Below are 22696 nucleotides of genomic sequence, written 5' to 3' on the forward strand. Positions count from 1 at the left end.
TTAATCAAATGATTAGTTCATTGCCTCTGGAGAACTTCAAGACATGTTGAGGAGGTAATTTAGCCATTTAAATCAGCTGTGTTGGATCAAGGACACATCTAAAACCTGCAGGAAACCAGCACTTGAGGCCTGGAGTTGGACACCCCTTGCCTAGAATAATATATACAGAGAAAACCCCAACAATAATATAACCCCCTATGAGCAAGCACTTTGGCAACAGTGGGAAGGAAAACTCCCTTTTAACAGGAAGATACCTTTGGCAGAACCAGACTCAGGGAGGCCATCTACTGGAGAGAGAGAAGGAAGACAGGATAAATACATGCTGTGAAAGAGCATGTCTTTAGCAAATAACAAACAGCTTTAATAAATAACAAGTATGATTCAATGCAGAGAGGTCTATTAACACATAGTGAGGAAGGTGACTGAAACACTGCATCATGGGAATCCCCCAGCAGCCTACACCTATTGCAGCATAACTAAGGGAGGATTCAGGGTCACCTGGTCGAGCCCTAACTATATTCTTTATCAAAAAGGAAAGTTTGAAGCCTAATCTTAAAAGTAGAGATAGTGTTTGTCTCCCGAATTCAAACTGGAAGCTGGTTCCACAGAAGAGGGGCCTGAAAACTGAAGGCTCTCCCTCCCATTCTACTTTTAAATACTCTAGGAACAACAAGTAAGCCTGCAGTGTTACTATGGTACCATAAGGTCATGAAGATAAGATGGGGCCTGATTATTTAAGACCTTGTATGTGAGGAGCAGGATTTTGAATTCTGGATTCAACAGATCTAACTCTTCAAATATGCCATTGCTCTGCTGATGATCTCTTAGTTGTTTGATAAATAGTCTTTCAAGGATTGTTGATATGAAAGGAAGGCTGGAGATTGGTCTATAATTAGCTAAGACAGCTGGGTCTAGAGATGGCTTTTTAAGTAAAGGTTTAACTACTCTGAGCAGTCTTGTAGGAATGGGGTTTATAAGATACATTTATGGTTTGGAGGAAGTAATTACTGAAGTTAACTCAGAAAGATCAATTAAAGAAAAAAACAAAATCAATAACAATGGCCCTGAAACTAGCTGTAGACAATGTTACATCTGTGAGATAATTATGGGTAATTTTTTTCCTTTACTGGTTAACATTTTATTTGTGAAGCAGTTCATCAAGTCATTACTACAGGAGTCCCCAATCCCAGTCCACGAGGGCCGGTGTCCCTGCAGGTTTGAGATGTGTCCTTGATCCATCACAGCTGATTTAAATGGATAAATTACCTTCTCAACGGCTGTGTCCCAATTCAGGGTCTGCACGCTTGAAGTACGCGCACTACGCGTACTACGTATGGTGCGTACTATAAGTACGAGAAGTGCGGAAGTGAGAGGCTTGTGAAATGGGACGGTCTAGCCTTCGTCGCGCTGTTCAGGTTGCCTAGCAACCATGATACTGGATACCGTGAGAAACGTTTCATACAGCTTTGTTTGACAGAAATGAAGGAGAAAAAATGTTTTGTTGGTCATTCATTTTTGTCATGACATCACTTTGATTAGTTGAGTATCTGAGGCTGAGACCACAGGACTGTAAAACATGATTGTTGGGCTTCATTTCTGTACTGAACAGTCATTTAAGATTAGCTAGTAAATAACAATTAGCTAATGTTGTTCATGAGACTAAAGTCATCCCATTGTGGTAATGTAAATGTAATATGGCCAATATTATATGTATTGTCAGATTATTATGAGATATATATATATATATATATATATATGTATATATTTTGTTGGGATTTACAGATTCTTTTATTGCTGCCATATAATCTGCCTTATGATAAATGCATTAATAACATGTTCTACAGTATTATTTTATCAGTAATATTGTTTACAGGGTTCATATTGCATTGAATATGTTTGTCATCACATTCATTTTATTCACAGGTTGAGTTTATTTTATACACAATGCATAACTGTGCTTGTTTAGAGTTGATGTTCTATCCAAGAGGGTTTTAAGCTTCACTGGTGAGAGTGTCCAGGTGATACATGTTGAGGGAAGATGAGAACATAGCAGGTTAATTGCATGCATGCTTACAATACACATAAATCTAGTAGCAGGCCTGAGCGAAGGCCCAAGTGTCTTCTGCTTCTTATTTGAGACCTGCGCCAATTCAGTCTACTTAGTGATTGAGCACGAGGGTCCATTATTAGCCCTTAGAGGCCCTGAAGCTTGAAGTTATTACCTTAAAAGGAAGGTGTTATCAAAAAGAGAAGTTATATGTCTGTTCATAGTTATTAGAGATGTACAAGATGTACCCTTGTCTGTAAACAATGACTGGACATAATGTATTTTTGACCTGTATTGACGTGTATGTGGGGGTGTGATCCTCTATGCTATAAAACCAGAACTCAGTGTATTTTTGTCAGAGCAAATAAGCCATATGCTGACGGTTGTTCTCCGTTGTCAATAAACTCATCGTTTGATTGCACTTGTCTGGGCCTCCGTCGTTTGTTGTCTGGTCTACAGTTGATCGATCTCGCTTCATTTGGTGGAGGATGCGGGCAACTAAAGATCAGCAGTAAGAGGTACAGGTGTTTGTTGTCGGCAGAGGTCGAGGCCAGATCAGGTGATCGAACGGCAGACGTCATGGTGATGGCTTGACTATTGGGCCCGCAAAAAGGTAAGGCACAAACCTCTTAAACTGAAATTGTGCTGTAGTGGATTATAATTCTAGAATATGTAGTCAAGTGGTCATCCGTTGATCTCTGTTTTGAGTTTTGTTTGAAACGAAAACCTTTGTTGCAACGAAAGTGAAACTTAAGAGTAGTGTTGTGTTCACGGTCGCTCAGAAAAAGCAGTACTGAGCTAAAAGTAATTTGTGTTGTGTTCACGGTCGCTTGGAAAAAGCAGTACTGAGCTAAAAGTAACTAGAGATGTTGTTTTAAGGAAATAGAGAGGAATAAAGAGATTATAAGTGTCTAAAAAGTCACGGAGCCGGAGGACTCCACCCCCGGGAAAGACGTTTCCTGGGTATTAAACTGGGGGAAGGGCCCCACTGAGATTTTGTGGCCTCAGATGTAGCCCTGGTGATCGCAGAGGATCATTGTTAGGGAGACACTTAATTGTGAGAAAAAGAGTAAAATACCGGACGCAAGAGTCCGAGGAAGTTGATATATGATTTAAGAGAAACTCAGGTCAGCCGTAAGCTTGAGGTTTTGCAGTAAAGCCAGCCGAGCAGTAAAGTGAAACTAAGGTCTGTTGTGTTGAAGTAACTCTGAGAATAAATACTGTGAGCTATGAGAGACGATTAAAAAGTATTACCTATGCATTTGTGGACCCGCTGTGGTCAGTGAAAAATTTGCGGACCCGCCGTGGTCAGTGAAAATTTGTGGACCACCGTGGGCCAAGAAAAGCTGTGTTTTTGTTGATATTCCTGGAGAATTTGCAGACCTGTTGACGTCTCTTAAAGACGAGCAGCGGTGTGTATATCCGGGTTGTAGGGACCCACTCATACAGCTGGAAACCGTGACGTAAGAAACTGTCTGAAATGATTTAAGTGCCAGCCGGCTGCAGGCTGTGTGTGAGAGAGGGGCTGTAAAAGTCTCTTTTTCCCGTTCTTTTTTGCTGGGGAAAAGTGCGCAGTTAAAATTTGGGTGCGGTCACTTCCCCTTTTAATTTTAACAAAGAATAGATACATTGATTAAATGAGGGGTAGATAAAGGGCATGCTCATTGTGCCGGTGTTTCATTATAGGTGCTTGGAAATAGACAGTGAGAGGCCCACGGGGATCCCATTAAGGCTGCTGAAGCATTTTCCTGTTTTGTGAGCGTGCCTTTGGTGATTTTGAAATACAGTATCACTGGACAGGGTGATTCTAATATAAGAGTTATTTTAATCCAAAAGGGAAAAGAGATTCTGTGTACGGCAGACCGTGAAGTTTCTAGATTAAATCAGAGAGAACTAATGTGGCCGAAGGTTGGATCTGATATGAGGTGAACAGAGGACCGGTCTAAAAGATTAAGAGGTACGCACAAACCTGTTCAATAAGCAAATTTGTGCAAATTGGCTGAATTCTAAATTATCTGTTCGCTGAGTAGATGATCTTAACTACTAAATTGGCGCAGTAGGGGTAAAACTGAATTCTCGAGAATAAAGTAAAACGTTGAAGTAATGAATGAGTAACTTGGAAGTAATGAGAAGCTTTGAAGCAAGGATAATGAAACTTTGAGAAACAGACAGTACTGAGTTAAAAGGTTATATGGTATTTCATGGTAAAAGAGAAAAAGAGACCAATGCATGTTTAAGAATAGAAGAATATAAGAGTTATTGGTCAGCTTATGGTTTAATAAGTGTCAAACTCCTGTACCTCTTTGAGACTTCAAAGAGGAGCTCCGGCGTGGGCATATGTCAGGTGGTGTTGCCGAGAGTTGTGGGCTCGGTGAATAGCTAATGATCAAGAGGATCATTTTGGGAGATGCTTATTTGTAAGTAAAAGGATTAAGTTCGGACGAGGAAGTCCGACAGAAAACACCTGGTGCTGTCAGGATGTTTAAGTGACACAGAAGTTCAGAAAATCGAGTCAGAAATGGTTTTGTGGCTCTTGGTAAACTGATTTTGAAGGAAAATCAGTGTTTATTGTGCTGAAGTAACAGATCCGGCGTGGTCTGAGGAAAAGAAATAAATCGGTTAATGGCTGATATATTTATATGAATTTTGGTGGATCTGCTGAGGTCCAGAAAATAGTCAATGCGGACTGTGTTTGTTCGAACGTTGATAAATGATCCAGGAAGAATTGCCCTGGGTGTGTCTGGTGTGTGTTGTTCAGTGACAACATGCACAGTTTAAAATTGGGCGCTGTTCCTTCCTCTTTTTGGTTTCAAAACACAAAGGCTGTTGGATGAAGAATTACTGTGTAAGGAACGGCTTCACTTTTGATTAGGGAAATAATATGCTTACTTTTGGGTTTATGAAGATCTCGTAACAATCTGGGGGAGATGCCGGGGTAAAAAAAAAAAAAAAGAGTGAGCTCGGACGAAGGGGTCCGAGAAAAGAACACCGTGAGTTGAGCAAGGTGTTTTAACTGACTCAGGATTTCAGAGAATCGAGGCAGCTGTGATCTTGAGTTGATTTTAAAGGAAAATCAATGTTTACCATGTTGAAGTAATTCTGATGATATTACTAGATGTGTTGTGATACAAGTAAAGAATAAGTTGTGTAAATGTGAACACACGATTGTGTTGAGATGTATGGATCGGCTGCGGTCCACCTGATAAGTTAATACTGGGTAAACTGAGACAATAAACTGTTTTTAAATCTTCACTGGCTGCAGTGAGATACGTGTGCTGAAGATTACTGGACCCGGCGAGGTCCATATGATGAAGTTCTTGGGCAGATAAATGACAGAAACAGTTTCTGAATTTTGAGGAGAATTTTGAAGCACTGAGGTTGAATTTTCTCTGTGCTTGGTGCGCTGTGTGGACTTATATCAGAGTTATAAGTCCAAAGGTTATGACCTGGAGGTCATTCATGGTGTTTAAAGAAGAACAGGAATTAGAAAAGGATATTTAATGTCATATTTTGTGTAAATTGAGGAAAACTCACCACATGTGTTCACCTTTTTTCATTTAAAGGGACACAGACATTAACACACACACACACAGTTCTTGGGTGTGAGTTACTTCCTCTCTTAATTTTAAACTGCAACACGTGTTCATTGAACTAGAATTTCAGCAGTGGATGAGACAGGATTTAGGTTAGGGCTAGTCAAAGATAAAGATGACTTTTATTAGTCCTACCGGTGGGAAATTTGGTTTGTTAAAGCAAAAGTGCAAAGTTATGCAGCAGAAATTAGAAAACACTGGAATGCAATAAAATAAAGTAGAATAGAATAAAATAGAATACCAATACTATATACAGCTGAGTAAGAAAATACAAAATACAACTTTGTCAAAGAAAGAATTGCACATATAGCAGTCTTATTGCACGTATGAGGGTTCTGGTAAAGTACTAGTTCTGGTAAAAGTAAAAACTTAGGTTTAAAGTTTTATGCCCTGGAGGCCAAGAGTCGTGTGTAGAGAAGAACATGACTTAGAAACGGACATTTAAGGTCACATTTTGTCTAAGAGGGGGAGAATTGTCCCATATGTGTTTATTTCTCTTCTTTTTAAGAGGACAGACGCACTGAGTGTTGTCTACTTGCTCTTTCTGATGCTAAGCAAGCATGTTTGGTAAAATACTCTTAGGAAAGCGTATTTTGAGTGCTTCTAAGTGTGTGAATGTTGTGAGTACTTAATTTGAATGATTCTGTGTGATTTGTACAAAATAATAAATAAGTAATTGTAACAAGTGTCACCTGGCAGTTTGTTGCTCTCTGCCAGGTGATTGGCTGAAAGAGCTGTGAAAAGGTAGTGGGTGTGTGGGGTGAAGTCAGCGCTCTTCTGTGGAAGAAACCAGAGGCAATTAATTCACTCGGGTGCGAGTGGGTATATTGTCGGTAAGAGACTTTTGCCATTTTGTTTGGATCATTTGCTGGTTGTATTGGTTGCCTATTTTTAATGTGTCGTTGGACTTTTTTAGTGTGACCACCAATTTTAATAGAAGAATTGATCAAGCCCTAGATCGACTGCGCGCAGGGAAACTGATCAATATTGTAGGTATATTGAGTGTTTGTTTTTAGCTTCATGATTTTAAATGGTTTCATAAAATTGGTATTTTATTGGGTAATATTTTAATTGATAATGTTCGTTTTTCAGCGGCGCTGTCTCTGCTGTCCTTTTTTTCTTCTTTTGATTGATTTGTAATTTTCTTTTGGTTAGTCCGTCCAGCCGTAAAGGCGGTTATTGATTGAGAGTGAGTTGTGTAAGGGCGGACTAACCTCCTTTTTTTGTTTTCTTGTTTAATTGTTTGTGCCACTTCCCTTTATCTCCCAGATTGCAGGCCATGCATAGCGCTGATTCCCAGCTGCGCTGAGACCTGAATTGTTTGCAGTGCGTGTCACGGTTGCAGTGTCGCTGAGCGGGGTGTGACGGGTTGCAGTGTAGTTCTATTCGCACAGTTAGTGTGGTAAGTCTCAGGTGCAGCTGGGATAGCAGCAGGATGTGTTGTAAGTCCTGTCTGGAAATAAGGGGAATTTGTATGTTTAATTAATGTAATAAATAAATTATCAATTTATTTCTTTGTCCCGTTCACTCATACCTTGTCCTCGGTTACATAATAATAACTCATAGGAGAGTGCGTGAATAGAGGAGGCCTGAGAGAGTGTGTGTGCGTCAAACAGGAAGTCTGATTATAGCTGGGGAGAGACGTTGCAGCATGAAAACAGAGCAATTAGAGACTGAATGTCTTAAGAAAAAGTAATAAAATATATTAATTACATGTTTTAGAAAAAGAAAGACTGAGAAAATAAATACATGAACTAACAATTACATTAATGAATAGAAAACACACGTACACAAATTGTTACAGGTGAAATGTTGGGAATAATCAGAAGTGAGATAGCTTAATATACTGATGAAATGAAGAAAGCAGTTTACACTCCTTTGATTTCCAGAGTCAGTGTGTCCCCTCCCCTCATAGCACCCGTGCCCACTTGGCCCCCGTATCAGGCGAAGCATGGAAGGCTGGACAGCCCATGACGGGTAAGATCCCACCTCGAAACCCTGGGACAACCTAAGGCAAGGCGCAGTCACGATTGCTTGAACCTAGGTCCCTAAGTGAGCTTGGACTCACTGGAGGAGACGGGACTTCAAGGGTAAAGCCGCTGGGGCAGAGGGGGAAATGTCATTAACAATGACGAGTGATGAGCCAAAGAGGGGAGACACTCACTGTCTTTCAGGGTGAATTGTTCCCTGAACCTGAAAATCAAGCTCTAACTTCTGGCTGAGGACAAGGAATGTTGTTATTTAAAGGGGGAGATCAAATTTGCGAAAGAGAAAAACTGACTGTTTAAGTGGAACCTTGTGAGGGAGTCTGAAAAAACCACGAAAAGAAACATATACACAATCACACACACAAATAGAAAATGCGTTAACCTTAGAATACAAAAGAGCTCATGAAGATCAGATAGCAGGTTTAGCATAGGAGTCTGTTTATCATGTTGTCCAACTCGCTTAGTGTGTAGTAAGTTTTCAGAAGAGAAAATTTAGAATTTAGTGTTGATGGTGTGCAAGTTGTGTGGTGTTTAAAGAGATTTTCTGTGTTTTGAGCAGGTGAAATTATGTTAAGTTGACCTGAGAGTGTCAGGACCCTGAAGAACTTGTGGCAAAATGTTCTGTGTTTAAGATTGTTGAGGTTGTTGTTGTAGTGATGGGTTACTTTTATCGGTTAGATTTGTGTTGTTTTCTTATTTTAATAGAGGGAGTTTTATCAAACATGCACATGTCTAAGGGGGTCCATCATTTTTGTAACAGTGCACTTAGAAAAACCTGTCAGGTGATTTTGTTTTGTGTTTGGATGAGCCAATAATCAGCTCTCTTTTTCTCATTTTTGTTCTAAGCAGGCCTGCAAAAGAGTGGATAACAGCGCTGAAAATTCTCGGTGACCTTCTCCAGATTACAATGGGCAGAGGAGAAGGCTAAGTCTCTGTCTAAAAGGATTGCCGCGAGCCAATCCAGTCTAAAAGCAGAAAGAACTATTTTCCTAAAAACAAAGTAAAACAAATAAATGAGTTGATGTTGCTGAGAGTGAAGACTGAATATTTGCGAGATAGTCTCCACTGTCAGCAAGACCTGATGTTAATGCATGTGAGTGAATGTGTGTAAATGGATGGTGACTGGACGGACCAGGCAGACCATAGGTTGGACCAACTGGACACTGAGATAAAGACTGGACTAAGGTTAGACACATGACTGATAACTGTTCTGTTTTAAGTTTTCTTTTTATAACACAGGTCGGATCACAAGTGGGGAAAAACTGAGTATGAAATGTGAAGTTCTGGTTAACACACAGGTTTTTGTTTCTAGGAAGTTCCAAGGATGCAGGCTGTGGATGGAGCCAAGAAAAGATTTGACATAATGATTAATTTGATTTCATTCCTTCAACACAGGTTTGAAGGGCCGGAGTATGAATATCTAATATGATATGACTAACCTTTTTCTTTTAATCTCCTAAGCTCGAGTGAAGGATTTTGAGTTTGTAACACATAAGATGTGTCACAAAAGGGGGGAGTTACAGGATTTAAGGTTTAATTTGAAATGGGTTTTAGGATCGTTTTATGACGTTTGGGGTTTTTGATAATTTAGATATAGAAATTGTTTTGTGGTTCTTTTTGATCTGTTTCTATGCTCAGATGGTGATGGTTTATATCTTACCCTGGGCGTGTTTAATAAAACTAAAAGTGTTGCTCACACACATGAAGGGCATGGAGATTAAGTAAAGTTAATATAAAGGACAGAGCCCAGAACATGATATGGTGAAACAACTTTGAATGATTAAAGGAACCTTAGATGAACACAGTAGATTAGTGAGGTGTAGCAGAGAGAGGCTTTTTGTGTTCTATCCTTTACAGGAGAAGATTTCAGGACCACAGCGACCACAGGGGGGGCGAGAATCCTGGAAGCCCCAGACTGAACGGAACCAACCAGAGAAAGGAGAAGAACAGAGCACAAAGACACCTAGTTGTTTATATTACAAAGAAGATCAAAAGCTTGTTAGACATAGGTTATAATGGAAGCATAAAAGGGATGAGAGGAACTTTACATAACATAGAAATCCTGCAACAATTCGTAAATTGCCCAAACACAGTGTTCAGACCGGATATGCGCTACCCGTTAAAGGGGGCGAAGAAATCAGGCCTAAGTTTGAAAAATGAAATGGGTTAACTCGATAGAGGAGGTTTCCAAAGGTTGAGAAAATAATCTAGGACCTTTTACCAGGAGAAAGCTAATTGTATCTTTTACACTTTACAGTGTGCATTGAGGGAAGTCAGGAATAGTTTAAACTAGGATTGAAAAAATTAAACTAGGTGAAAAGGGGGTGTAGCAAGTAGATTTAGGGCAGCTCACAGCCTGGCGTAAACGCAAGGTGCTGTCACACAGCTTAAGTTATCTGTTTGATTTATTTTAAACATTGAAAACATACAACCCGTTGAGGAGACAGATAGGGTTGGGGAATTGAAGGGTTTTGTTTGTTTAGCATAATCTCTTTTGTTATATTTTAGCTTTAACAGGGAACATGCCTCTCTGGAGCTTCTCTCCTGATGCTACCCTGCCAAACACCCTTATCCATAGAGACTATGTCAGCTCCCAAACAGACAGCAACAAACCAAATCTAGCAATAAACAACTTAAACATCAATAGTAACAAAGCAAGAACAATACAGAATCCACATCTGAACCGAAGAATAAAACAGTGAAATGTGGATTATTAAATATTAGGTCTCTCTCTTCAAAGCCTCTGTTAGCTCACGCCAAGCGGTCGCAGCAGATGGCTGCCCGTACCTGAGCGTGGTTCTGTCGGAGGTTTCTTCCTGTTAAAAGGGAGTTTTTCCTTCCCACTGTTGCCAAAGTGCTTGCTCAATAGGGGGTCACAAGATTGTTGGGTTTTTCTCTGTATCTATGAAGCGCCTGGAGGCAATTTTTGTTGTGATTTGGCGCTATATAAATAAAATTCAATTGAATTGTATTGAAGTAAACTTAATGTGATAAATTAGGAATTAGTTCATTTCTCAAGTGAGAAATGAAAAAGGGGGACTGGTGTTAGGAATAAAAGAAATATTTTTAATGTGTACTTTAATAATGAAGGCTTGTAGAGCAACGCTACCTTTGACTTACAAACAAGAGCTCAGCCAGACTGAAAAACAGGACGTTTTAGTGCACAAGGCATATTAATAGATATAGACACAAAAAAGAGGAACTCCCCACACAAACAATGTTCAAGACTGTGTGACGTGTAAAGTACCGAAATAACACCATATAAGTCACAGCTGATGATTCTAATGTTAGAGAGCTCTTGCAACTGGCGTCTGAGCTGTGCAGAGGTCTCTCACCCCGGAAGATGATTGAATAAAGAAAGACAGGTACTTATGTATGTCAGCATAAGGTGGAGTCCAACAGAAGCAAGGCACCCTACATGCGCACAGCATGCAGCAGGGGTTGCCAAAACAATATAGAAAACAGCACATGTAGTGAGAGAACACCCACCAAAAGTTCTGACTACACATAGTGTGGTGGCATAGGTGAACTCGCAGGCGTTCACTATGACATCATTAGCACAACAGAGACTGAGTAAAGTTTTAGATGCTCTAAATCTGACATTTACACATGAAGGAATCAATATGGCAGATTTAATGGGATCAGGAGAACCTCATGATTGTACTAAGAAAGCAGAAGTTGAAGGGAAAGTCAGGGAAGATTTAAAAGCAGAACCTATCCCTGGAGCTGAGGATTGGTTCATAGATGGCTGCTGTCATCGTGATGAAGAAGGATCGAAAGCAGGCTATGCTATAGTCTGCAAACAAGGAACTGAATTTGAGCCCACGAGGAACTCCAGAAGTGGAAGGAGCCACGCTGGAGGGTCCTTACGAGGTCGTTGCCAGAACAACTACAGCAGGTCAACTAAAAGGGAAAGGCGATACCTGGTATCATTGGTCGCAGTGTGTACCAGCACATGAGAGGTTGGTAGAGGAAAACTCCTCTACACCAAACACAGGTGTCAACGATAACGAGCAGAGGCAAAATAAATCCTCTCACCTGTGCAACGGGCCAACCAGTAGTCTACCTGGGAGGCCGAAGAAAGAAGAGGAGCAGCGCAGAAGGTCGCCACGCCAGCAGAAAGGAGCGGTGACAAGTTGAGGACTCCACAAAAGCAGGGGAGTTTCATTCCAGGATATAAAGTTTATATAACATGATGCAAACACACGAATCAGAGACACGTAATGAGAAAACTGATTAGAATGTTCCTTACAACTACATGTTTATTGTATGCAATGATATTAATGATGGCTGTGTTGTTTATTGTCTATATTTTGCAGGGCACTCCGGACCACTTGTCTGAACACGGAGGCCAGTCCAGCCCAGCACTTCCTGAGACTGTACTTGCCAAAACGGGATCGGTAAAAACGACAAAAGCGCGAGGTGTCAGGTAAAGGTGATGAGTGTCTCAGCATGAATAATGGCATAGAGTTGAATTATGTTAAAGGGTCTACCAGCTCATTCATGTTTGATTTGTGTGACGTCATTAAGTGTACAGGAGCTAGTAGTAGCTGGAGAGCGTATGATGTACGGGTCTGCAATGACCCCATGATATGCTTAGGGTAAATTTAGTTGATGCAAAGTCTAAGCCGCTCGCAGAAAGCTTAATCACCATTCTGACTGATCAGATGGTAACTTCGGGAACAGTAGCTCAAAAGGAACAGGAACCAAAAGGGAGAGTACTTCTGACAACAGATTACTTTAGACTGAAGCCTAAGGAGTTGATAAAGTGTGCCACGGGTTTCAAAGACAGTAACCTCTGGCTTGATTGGGTGGCTCAAAATGCTAGAGAACAACATGTATCTGACGGTGTTGCCTGTGCTTCAGCTAGGCCACGTTTGTTTATAGAGCCCGCACCATTGCATTAGAGGATGAGTGGGGCTATGATTGTATGTTACAGTTAACTAGAAGTGCAGTGACTACTGGCAACTGTACTTTGTTGTCCAGACTTTTCCCTCCTGTTTCAAAGCAGACAACAGTGGGATCATTTATGCCAAAACAAGATAACTACACATGTTTTAAGTTCTCTACAGATAATGAAAAGTACAAGGTGGGAGAGATCGACCCAACTTGGTGTGCTGTCACACTCACGGGACGAGCCACCAACAATGTAAGCGACCCTAGCATGATAATTGGAACATGGGCAAAAAGTGGGCTCTATTATTACCAGTGTTGGGTAAGTTACTTTAAATTAGTAACTTAGTTACATTACTAGTTACTTCTCTAAAAAAGTAACTCAGTTACTTCAAGTTACTCGTTACTTTCAAAGTAACTAGTTACTAGGGAAAGTAACTTTGGTTTTACTCAGAATTCTCTTGTTAATGTGTTGCTTCCGTAACTGGATACCCAGCAAGATTGCCAGTCTTCTAGCTTGCTTACTTGCCACAAGTGCACTGTGCCACCTACCAACAGAAAGGAAAAAATAATGTGCACATTTCCACGAGAGAAATCCCACGCCTGGACCGTCGTTGACCGCTGCCATGATTCTAGCCTGCTTTTTACATCCAACACAAAAACTGCAGTCGTGGTGCTTTTGATTGTACTCAGAACTTGGAAATTCTGCCTTCTGAATAGGAAGATGTAGGTAACACCAGACTGCAGATGAGCTGCATACAGAGCTGGACTGGGACAAAAAAATCGTCCCGGGCATTTTGACTAGAGACCGGCCCGCCATTATAGGAAAAATCATAAAGCCTTTGAATGAAAACAAACACTGTTGTGACAGTGATGTACACTGTTCTGATGGTATATATGTATCAATCTATCAATTGTTTGTTGTAAGACTCAGATAATTATTTTTTTTAAAAGCGAGACATTTTAAATGAGAATAATAAAGAAAACTATTTCCTTGTCCCCCCCTTTCCCTGTTAATGCCCTACATGGCCCCCTGGCAACACTTTGCTAGACCCGCCCCTGCACAGTTACCAGCTGTCAGCTACGTAGAAAAGGATGCTGGTGTTATTTGTCTCTCAGAAACAGTTCATAACTTCCCTTCAACTCATTCATGTCACCTAAAAGGTAAACCTGTTTCTCCATCACCTGTTCAGCTCTGATGATTCAGTAAGAACATCTCCTGGTTTCATCTTCATGTTTCCCTCTCACCACATATACAAACCGATATCATGACCAGCAGCTTTACAGCTGTGGCTCCAGCAAACATCAGCTGATACTAGAAATTAATATTAAATAAATTCTAACAACAGCTGATCAAGCTTAAACGTGCTGCTGTTGTTTAACGTGACATCCGCTGGTTTCCTCTTTCTGGCGCAAAGTGGGCGATAAACAAACAAGAGAGAAAAGCCGATCAGCTGATCATTGATCAGTTTCGTGATTGAAGTAGAAACAGGAGAGAATGAGAGAAGAAGAGGCAGCTGTGCAGCTTCAGCTTTGTGTCTTTTTCATTGTAGCTGAAGTCCGGGACAAACTGTGTTCCTTTTCACCTCAGTACGAAACGCGAAATATTTTCTCTGAATACGAGACGATTCTGTTTTTTACGGGACGGTTGGCAACTCTAATAATTAACCGTATGAACAAAATAAAGTTCAACATCAGTAACATAGCACCCACCCAGCTGTATAGAAACTCCATCATGCTAGCTAGCACGCAGTACGAAAATGTCAGCATACCGAAAATAAACTCCACCTAAACTTGGTTTATATCTGACTCCGATAGACTGCAGGTCATAACTTCTTACCTGAAGTTCAGTTCACCTGACACGCGGACCGGCGGCCGCTTCGGGTCTCTCCTCTTGCCTCCCTTTTCCGTCATCCACCTGCTGGCCTCCACCACTTGCTAATGTTATTGAATCTGTGGAAGCTCCGCGATATCCACCACACGAAGTAACGAGTAACGAGCCTATCTAAATCCCAGTAACGAGTAACGCGTTCCTGGTTTTGGCATAATAACTAGTTACCGTGCTCGTTACCACAATAATAACGTAGTTACTGTAACGCGTTACTTAATAACGCGTTAGTCCCAACACTGATTATTACTGTGGGGAAAATACTCGTGTTCCTATGGGAAGCGTAGGGACATGTGTGATGGTGCGATTGGGAGCTCCGCTCATGCTTATTGGGAACCAGGTAAAGGCTATTCCACAACACAACACACGTACCTTAGCCGCCAGAGGTAAGAGACATATTTTGGCCAAAAGAGGGACCCAGGGTACACATGCATATGACCCTAGGTTAAACTCTCCAACCTGGATAGACTCTATTGGAGTGCCCAGGAGAGTTCCAGATGAGTACAAGCTGGTAAATCTGATAGTGGTAGAATTTGAAAGTATATTTCTTTGGGTGACACCTAATAAGAATGTTGATCGCATTAACTATGTTCATTGCAATCTGCTGAGACTCTCTAACCTAACCAGGGATGCCATGATGGGGTTCGCAGAACAATTGGGTCCGAGTTTGCTGATGGGAAATCGAATGGCCCTTAACATGAGAAGGGAGGCGTGTGCGCCATATTCGGAGACATGTGCTGCACTTTTATCCCTAATAATACTGCCCCAGATGGCTCAGTAACCCGAGCTCTGGAGGGCTTGAAAACTTTGTCTAAAACTATGCATGAACACTCAGGTATCGAAAATCTGATGGCGTCCTGGATGACATCTGTGTTTGGACAATGGAAAGGTGTGGCTATGTCAGTGATGTTTTCTTTGACTGTACTTTTGGGAATACTGGTCATTGCTAGTTGTTGTATCATTCCTTGTGTCAGAGGATTGTTGGTAAAAGTAATGGCGAGGGTTCCTAACCCTGGCTGGGTTGAGGGCATCTACCAGATGAACTTAGAACCCATAGAGTGGGGCAGGGAGTGATACAACAGGAAGTGTGGTGACATTCCTTGTTGGAATGTCAAAAGAGGGAATGTTGGGATTTAGAGATTCTTTTATTGCTGCCATATACTCTGCCTTATGATAAATGCATTAATAACATGTTCTACAGTATTATTTTATCAGTAATATTGTTTACAGGGTTCATATTGCATTGAATATGTTTGTCATCACATTCATTTTATTCACAGGTTGAGTTTATTTTATACACAATGCATAACTGTGCTTGTTTAGAGTTGATGTTCTATCCAAGAGGGTTTTAAGCTTCACTGGTGAGAGTGTCCAGGTGATACATGTTGAGGGAAGATGAGAACATAGCAGGTTAATTGCATGCATGCTTACAATACACATAAATCTAGTAGCAGGCCTGAGCGAAGGCCCAAGTGTCTTCTGCTTCTTATTTGAGACCTGCGCCAATTCAGTCTACTTAGTGATCGAGCACGAGGGTCCATTATTAGCCCTTAGAGGCCCTGAAGCTTGAAGTTATTACCTTAAAAGGAAGGTGTTATCAAAAAGAGAAGTTATATGTCTGTTCATAGTTATTAGAGATGTACAAGATGTACCCTTGTCTGTAAACAATGACTGGACATAATGTATTTTTGACCTGTATTGATGTGTATGTGGGGGTGTGATCCTCTATGCTATAAAACCAGAACTCAGTGTATTTTTGTCAGAGCAAATAAGCCATATGCTGACGGTTGTTCTCCGTTGTCAATAAAGTCATTGTTTGATTGTACTTTTCTGGGCCTCCGTCGTTTGTTGTCTGGTCTACAGTTGATCGATCTCGCTTCAAAATATATATATATATATATATATATATATATATATATATATATATGTATATATATATGTATATGTATATATATATGTATATATATATGTATATATGTATATATGTATATATGTATATATATACATATATATAGGGTTCTAGGGTCAAATGGTGGAGAGTCCCAGATTTAAGCTCTGTGGGAGTAACCCACCAAGAGGGACAATGGACCCCCTAGTGATCCTCTACCTAATCACATGAGCCAAGGTGTGAAAATGGGTGTGGGTCACAATCAACCAAGGTTTCGGATGAGCTCATTGTGAAACCTAGCTCCACCGTATCATATGATTTCCTGAGGTCAGATGGCCCATGATGTGAGTGGGCGTTAAGGCGTCTGGGAGGGATCTCAAAACATTGTCACTCTCGGTGGGTTACTCCCACACAGCTTAAAACCATTTGACCCTAGAACTGAAGAAGCTTCTCGGATGAGAGGTGAAACGTATTCAAGCAACTTAAAGTCCAGACGCATTTCGTTCGAAGTCATTACTAGTTAACGCTAAAGAAAAGGGTGGCTCAACAGAGCTAAGTAATGCATATTCATTAGAGAGGAAATCATTCACATGTGCACTTTATTAGTAGTCCACAGTAGAAGAGTAATATGGAATATAATGCTACTGCCTGTAAACACACACTGAGATGTGTGATATGAAACAGCAGGGATGTCCAAAGAGCTACAGTGACCTAAAATAAAGTCATATCTCCTGCTTCCTGTCTGTGGCTCAGATTAGCCAGCTCTCCCCAGCTAGAACATCTGATAATTTTATCCTTATTTTTTCTTTTTCCTTTGACACTCTAATAGGCTGGAAGATGTATTTTACTTCCTTGTTTGCATCTTTGTGTGTGGTTGTTTAAATTAAAGTGAATAAATGAAGTTATTATTGCAGTAGGCAAAAGTTTTAATATCAAACTAGTGACATTTTTTTTCCATTTAATTTCTACTTTTATAATCTTATCCTACTTAGGTTCTCTCACTCCAGTACTCAGTATGTTAGTTCTATAGCCATGTAGACTTTTCTGCTGCATTAGTTGATGGGCATGTTCACGCTGCCATTGTTTCTTTAAACATACACTTTTCATACACTATCTTAATAGTGTATGAAAACAATAAATTCTTATATACATTCACCAGCCAACTCTGCCAAAACTCAGCTGTTGTATTCCTGCTTTCATTAAATTAATCATCAGTAAATTTTTCATAGAAAGTAGTGAAACTTTGTGCTAAGGACAGTTACAGGGTTAAAACACTTACTGCTAAGTTAATATGATTTCATTGTCAAAATGTAAAGAGAAAACTCTGTTTCCCCACACCGCTCTTGATGCCATAACACTTATAACCACAGCAGGTGTCGAAACCACAAGTATCCCTCCATAGCCGGTTTTCATCCTTGTCGCGATATGGAAGGAGCAAATCAGGAGAGGAATCTCACGTCAGCTGATGTCGGTCATGTGACAGTGTGTAGTTGATGAGGGTTACAAGTGTTCATTTTCTCAGCAGGTAGATGATAGGGTCACTCCAGCTTTCTCCCTGTTCTCTAGTTGTCAGTAGTGATGGCCAAATGAAACTTTCTGAAGCACTGAAGCTTGTGTGGAAAAAGGGTTCAGTACTCAAAGCTTTTCAACACGTTCCTCTCTGGTGACATCTGGTGGCCAAAGACACGAAGAGCAGCTTGAATCTACAAAATAAAACGAACTGCTTCACTATGACTGCCCACTCAACAGAGTGGAGTTCTGTTTGATTTTGTGCCACCGTTGTGTTGCTTTGAGCATGTATCTTTTCGGGGGTAAAAACAAATTATGTTTATTTGGTTAATAAATAATTTTGATCAATAAACTGTCCTTATCTAAACATGTGCCATGGTGTGGTCTTTCTTTGATTGTGACTTCTTGATGTTGGTAAATACAATAGATGAAAAATATAATTAATATCCATATAATAATGTAAAAAACCTTATGGAGTATGCTATTGCCTCCATGTACTTTTGCAATTAATCACAGGACAGCTGGACAGGTACGTTTATAAATAATATTCTGTTAGGCCCATGTAGATCGTGAAGGTTGGGTACTCTGAAGTGTGCGGCCCCTGAATTGAGACACAGCTTGTGTGCTTTTTTTCTGACACACGCAATGTGTATACTCTGGTATACTCTGACTAAAAGACAAATAAAGTGAGTTCATATATGTCAAAGGGGAAATCCAGCTCCCTGAGGCTCTACTAGCAGGGGAAAGATGGAGGGCGAGGGTCAGTGATGCAGGATGAAACATTGAGCATCAGTGAATCCATCAGGAAGATCTCCCCCCAACATGATAGACTCAAAGAATGTTCCAGACAGCTGAGAACAGAAGGTGATATGGAACAGGAGGAGGAGCTGTCACAGGTGACCAAGCCCTACATGGAATAAACTGGGACATTTACAGCTCCCTGGCAGTATGGAGTATTAATAATCCCATTTATCATGGTCCGGAAGAGTGGTTGTGTGTTTCTCTGGTCTCTGCCCTTGGGTGGAGCCTTGTCAGCTTGCTCATTTCCCACACCTGCTACTAATTTCCATGGCTGTAGATAAGACCAGCACTGAGTCTTCGCCAGATCCAATGCTAACCTTTATTAGTCGCTAAGTAATGTGCAATGAAGTCTTGTATTCTTGTTGTGCTGACTGTGTCATCTCCTGTGTTGTAGTAACCCATGAATCATCAGCTCAGCCTTGCAGTTTTCACACTTCCCTGGACTCTGGTCACTCAACCTGATTTCATTACCGTTACTAAGAAGAAAATGCTAACAGGCTAACATGAGCTCAGTGAAGAGATAAGGCGACACAATTCAAGTGGTCTAAGCTTGATTTCTCTTCTCCACAAATATCTGTGACACAGACTGAGTTAAACAGACTTATAGCAGGTATGTCGTTAAGAACATGCTGCCTTTATCAACAGTCAAGTCTGATTCCTTCAAGTCTCTTATTGGCAAGATAACGGCAAGAGGAGGGGTCGGCCTGCCATGCAGAAAGACTTTGCCAAATACAGATACAGAGAATGCTAAAATGAATGTCAAACTCAAAAATATGTTTGATGAGTTACAACATGTCTCTACTACTGCAGATATCTGGACTGCACATAATTAAAGCTATCTTGGTGTAACAGTAAATTGGATAAATCCTCACAGCATACAGAGCGGGAAAGCAGCACTGGCATCCAGAAAATTCAAGGGTCGTCATACTCATGATATTATTGCTTTTGATTTGGACAACATTTACTCAAACTATGGCAAAATAACAGCTGTGACGGACAATGGCTCTAATTTCGTCAAGGCCTTTATAAAGTAGCAGCCAGCTGAGAAGGATGACTCTGAGGATGATGAGGTAACTTTTACAAACATAATTCACGCCTTAAAAAAATTGTGATGATGTTGGTGTGGTGATCACTCTGCTGCCACATCAGAGATGTGCATCATCACAAGAAACAAGTGACAAGTGGTTACTATGACAAACAGAAACAAGGCAATATATAGAAGCCCTGCAACAAAGTGCATGGAGTTATGGAACAACTTATACTTCCGGTTGAGTGAACGCTGGCGCGACTTGCTGCCGCTACTCACCGCTATCTCTGTCGCTCGGATTCCTGTCCTGTTCCTGTCTCTGCGGCCCACCGGTGTCTCTGTCCGGTTGTTCCTGTCCGTGATGTGGCCTCTCAGGATCTATGCACTGTCTGTGTGGGTCTGGATCTTTATGTCATCGATCTACCGACTGGGCACTGGGCTCCATCAGTATACAGCTGATGAGCTCCTCCGGCTCCGCTTCTCCCTGACTGCCCCACCGCTGGCTGCTCTTCATCTCCACACGGACATTGCCTTCCTCCCTCGCCGAAAGTACGTCCATCGGGGCTCCCGTCGGTATTTCCATCAGGATAATTCCAAGCCAATTCAGTCCTTCTGGTCCACCTCTGGTCGCTCTCAACGGAACCCCGGCAGGTCCGTTGACCACAATGTTTTGGCTAACCTGCCTAGGTCGGCCAACACTCTCATCCAGTCTGACAGTACTTCCGTCAACTTCGGCCTGCTTAATATCCGTTCGCTTATGAACAAAGGACATCTCATCTAGGATCTCCTAACAGACCGTAAGTTTGACTTTTTCTGCTTGACTGAGACATGGCAACAGCCCAATGACTTTTCGCAACTCAACGACTCCACCCCCCCGGGGTTTGTTTACACCTGCCAACCTCGCGAGTCCGGTCGTGGTGGTGGCCTCGCGGTAATTTATCGCGAGAACTGGAAAATCTCGCCACTGTCGGTCCCTACCTACAGCTCCTTTGAATCTGTTGTTTGTCAACTCTCAGGACCCACTCCAACTGTCATAGCTGTCATTTACCGCCCCCCTAAATTTAATTCTGTTTTTATAAGTGACTTTGCCGATCTGCTGACCAACCTAGCTACTGTTTCCCCTAATATAATATTGCTGGGTGACTTCAACGTCCACGTGGATAACTGTGTTCATCCTCTTACCAAGGACCTTTTATCCTGCTTTGATAGCAATAACAATACATAAACTTCCCTACCCACACTAAGGGCCATACTTTGGACCTAGTCTGTTGTTCTGGACTTACCCCCTCCAACTGCACAGCTGACGAGCTGCTAATTTCGGATCATCTACTTCTCTCCTTTAATGTTCACATGACTTTTTCTATAATTAACAATCCTCGTATTATCTCTTTCCGGAATATCAAGAATATAAATCTTGATATCCTTTCTTCTGCTCTCTCTAGCTGTTTGTCTCCTAACAATTTGGCTATTCAAGACGATCTAGTATTTTATTATAATCATAGCCTTAGTAGTATTTTGAATTCTCTTGCTCCACAAAAAAAACAGAACTGTATTCTTTTCTCGCTCTGCACCCTGGTACACACCTGAACTCCGACTATTGAAAGCTAAAGGTCGACGGCTTGAACGTCTTTATAAGAAAACTGGCCTTACCATTCATAAGGATATGTTTAATAACCATGTTCTGTTTTATCAGGAATGTATCAGTCAAACCAAATCTGCCTATTATTCTACCATTGTCTGTTCAAGTGAGAACTCCACCAAGGCCCTATTCTCATTATTCAACTCCTTTAACAGGCCACCTGATTCTCTGCCCGCTCATCTCTATTCATCTAACTTTTGCGACTCTCTAATGCTATTCTTCACTGACAAAATTCATAAAATACACCTAGATTTGGTCCCTAATGCCCAATGTAGCTCCTCTGTCTTAATTCCACCCCCTTCTCACTTCCTCTCTGTTTTCCAACTTCCGTCTTTAACTGATATTGCTGATCTCATCCACAAATCAAAGCCTTCTACCTGCCAGCTTGATCCTATCCCCACTGTCCTTGTCAAAGCCTGTCTACCCCCTCTCCTTCCCCTCATATCTGCTATTATTCATTCTTCACTCACCACTGGAACTGTTCCTGCTTCTTTCAAAGTTGCCGCCATTACCCCAATCCTGAAAAAAAACAGGTCTAGATCCCAACAACTTTAATAATTTTCGCCCTATCTCCAATCTACCATTCCTTTCAAAAATTCTGGAAAAAATTGTTGCTTCACAAATCCATCTACACCTAACTGATAATAACCTTTACGAACAGTTCCAGTCTGGTTTCCGTCCTCTGCATAGCACCGAAACTGCTCTTATAAAAATAACAAACGATCTTCTTATGGCAGCTGATTCTGGTCTCCTCTCCATACTTATTCTCCTTGATCTGAGTGCAGCCTTTGACACCATCTCTCACCCCATTCTTCTTAGCAGATTAGCTTCTATTGGTCTCTCTCATACTCCTTTAGCCTGGTTTAAATCATACCTGTCTGACCGCACTCAGTTCATTCAGTTAAAATCCTTCACTTCTCAGCCTTCTCCTCTATCTACTGGGGTGCCCCAGGGATCTGTCCTCGGGCCCCTCCTTTTCATCATTTACCTTCTTCCACTCGGACACATTTTTCGTAAATATAACATTCAGTTCCACTGCTAACACCCAGCTTTACCTCTCTACCAAACCCGATTCTACTCTTCCTCCACCCTCCCTCACCCTCTGCTTAGCTGAACTCAATTCCTGGTTCTCCTCCAACTTCCTTAAACTCAACAGCAATAAATCAGAACTTCTCCTGGTCGGCACTAAACGATTACTATCCAGAATTAACGATTTCTCTCTCACTATCAATAACTCGTTGGTCCCTATCTCTCCCTCTGTGAAAAGCTTGGGTGTCATTCTCGACAGTACATTATCCTTTAATTCACATATCAATAATGTCACACGTGCAGCATATTTTCAACTCCGTAACATTAATCGCCTCCGCCCTTTCCTCACTCCTCATGCCACTGCCATTCTCGTCCATAATCTTGTCATCTCTCG

General features: G+C 41.2%; 1 long non-coding RNA gene across 1 annotated transcript; it reads left to right on the top strand.

The window, feature by feature from the left end:
• The first annotated feature begins 6317 nt into the window (after positions 1-6317).
• LOC109199743 (uncharacterized) lies at positions 6318-7186 on the top strand. Its single transcript, XR_002060045.2, has 3 exons — positions 6318-6473; positions 6557-6629; positions 6733-7186. It is a non-coding gene; the product is annotated as an uncharacterized LOC109199743 (long non-coding RNA).
• The last annotated feature ends 15510 nt before the right edge of the window (positions 7187-22696 follow it).

The sequence above is a fragment of the Oreochromis niloticus genome, unplaced genomic scaffold, assembly GCF_001858045.2.
Source record: "Oreochromis niloticus isolate F11D_XX unplaced genomic scaffold, O_niloticus_UMD_NMBU tig00000744_pilon, whole genome shotgun sequence".
Lineage (NCBI taxonomy): Eukaryota > Metazoa > Chordata > Actinopteri > Cichliformes > Cichlidae > Oreochromis > Oreochromis niloticus.